This window comes from Gracilinanus agilis, chromosome 3 (genome assembly GCF_016433145.1).
Source record: "Gracilinanus agilis isolate LMUSP501 chromosome 3, AgileGrace, whole genome shotgun sequence".
NCBI classification, from domain to species: domain Eukaryota; kingdom Metazoa; phylum Chordata; class Mammalia; order Didelphimorphia; family Didelphidae; genus Gracilinanus; species Gracilinanus agilis.
The window spans coordinates 384,771,245-384,773,723 of NC_058132.1; the positions used below are offsets into that span (position 1 = coordinate 384,771,245).

At 41.4% G+C, this 2,479-nt stretch overlaps 1 pseudogene; it reads left to right on the forward strand.

Annotated features, from left to right (window-relative positions):
- Positions 1 to 311: 311 nt before the first annotated feature.
- LOC123239549 lies at positions 312 to 1,150 on the forward strand (annotated as a pseudogene).
- The last annotated feature ends 1,329 nt before the right edge of the window (positions 1,151 to 2,479 follow it).

Below are 2,479 nucleotides of genomic sequence, written 5' to 3' on the forward strand. Positions count from 1 at the left end.
ATTTATCAGATCATACATAGGATGAACCTTGTAAGGCAGCTCATCTAAGCTCCTCAATTTACACATGAGGTAACTAACTCACAGAGAAAGCAAGTGGCTTGTCCAATGACATACATTTAAAAAGTAACAGAGGCAAGATATGAATATAGTGGGGCTCAGGCTCTGGTTCCAGCTCCAGCTGCAACTGAAGAGGGGGAGGAGAAAGCAGCAGCAGCAGTTGTGTTGATCTCAGGGCCCCTCCAAGCACCACCCTCCTCAGGCTCTTCATGTGCTGGAGTGCTGCTAAAGGGGCTACACCTGCCCCAGCATCTATGAAAGTGATGGACAGGTCCTTGAATCTGGCTCATCATCAGAGCAGGAAAGCAGACCAGTCATTAGTCTCAGGGAAATACAAAGTGGACATTTCTTGTCACCAAAACGTGGCTGCATATCTTTCTACAGCCATGAAGCTGACACAGTCCACAGTAATCACTGGAATTACAAGAAACAGCTCTTGCTTATTCTGGAGAGGTGGAAAAGGGCCAAGTGGGAGGAAAGGTGGAAAGCCCAGCAGACCCCTGACAGAACTCCTCACCTTTTGACATCATGCAAGCCATCTGCTGAAGATGGGTCTGAGGGTCCATGTGGGCCTAGGCCTCAGTTCTTGAGCCCTGCCCCCTAGAGGCTCTCTTCAGTGGTGTCTGGGGTCTTCAACAGGGATCCAGACACTTTTCTTTTTCTTCTTCAGAAGAGGAAAGACCCCCCAAACCATGTACTGTCAGCAAAGCCCCCCAAAATGATAAAATTATAATAGAGGAGAAGGCAAACAAGATTACCAATCTGAAGAGACATGTAGAGTTTTTGGTCACCGACAATGAAAGATTGAGAAGAGAAAAAACAAGCAGCTCCAGGCCAAAAAGGCCAGACTCCAGAAAGCTCCCCTAGAAAAGAAATTGGATGTTGATGCTGACTTCGTAGAAAAATCTGAATTATGGAGCCTGCCTCCCCCAACAGAGACTGCTTCAGGTGCCTCTGCCTGGCCAGAGTTTGCAGCTAATACAAGAAAAACCAAGGACATTCCTATTCCCAATCTAACCACCTTGGACTTTCTGTCCCTAGATCTCCAGTGGAGCTTCTTGAAGATATTCTGAAAGGATTGATGAACAGCTAAGTGGATGGGCACGTGGGGCTATGGTGGTCATGAGTCAGAGGAGATCACAAGGGATCTGGTGATGTCCTGACCCCTGGAGGAGAAGTAGCCACTGAGCCACAGAGCCAGGGTGGCAGCTTGCAGGTGGGGGGTGTGGTGGGGAATGGAGCAAGGGCCTACGGCTGGTGCTAACCCTGGTCTCCAGGGTCTCCCCTGACTCAGAGCAGAAGGTAACCTGGGAGACTGTTTTCCAAGTAGCAATTCTTTTCCTTCCTTAACTTTAGGGTTATTCTCTACATAATAATTAATCGATAATGCCATAAAGGATAATGCAAAATCAGATTACCAGTGGAGCCCCAGGGTAGCCTTGTTCCTATCATACCTTGACTGTATGCAGTTGCATACTCCATGTAATTCATTGTGGTAAGGCTGGGCAGCACAGGGAGGCTGGCCACACTTTGCACTACTCCTAACAGGATGATAACTTCACGACAATCTATCAGGAGAAATGTTCAAATTTCTACTGTATGAAGAAAGAAAGCACATTATTAGTTCTGCTTTTTAAATGATCAGTTTACATAATTAATCATCCAAGACTAGACTTGAACTGAGCTCTTCCTTGCTGTAGGTTCAATGCTCTGTATGCTATAGGACTTAATGGACAATGTGGTGCAGTCTATGTTTACCAAATTCATGGCTTTTTATTTATAATTTTAATGGATCTTAAATTAAGTTGTTCCATAATTCCTAGCCATATAGAATCTCTGTCAAATATTTCTAATTAAGATTTGGACTTTCATAGCACTAAGTCATTCAGGATCACTGAAAACCTCTCAGAAATTTCCAAAAGCAATACATTCTGATGTATTCTATTATAGAGCTTTCTTATCCATTTACAAAAGCTTTGAAATATTAGTGGATGAAATCAACAAGTATCTATGGAAAGCCAAGGAATCTTAAATTAATTGTAAACTAAATAATCTAATTTTCCAAAATTGGCCAGTCAAAACAGAAATCATAGAATCAACTACAGACTTCATTAAAAAGAACAACAATGAGGAGACAATATATCAGAATCTATGGGATACAGTCATAGCAGTATTCAGGGGAAAATTTCTATCTCTGAGTGCTTTATATCAACAAAATAGAGAGGGAGAAGATCAATGAATTGGGCATGAAACTTAAAAAAATAGAAAAAGGACAAATTTAAAATCTCCAGATAAAAACTAAATTGGAATTCTAAAAATTAAAAGAAAAATTAATAAAATTGAAAATAAATGAACAAAGAAGAAATTAAAGTAAGTATTAAGAAATATTTTGCTCAATTACATGGCAATAAACATGACAATC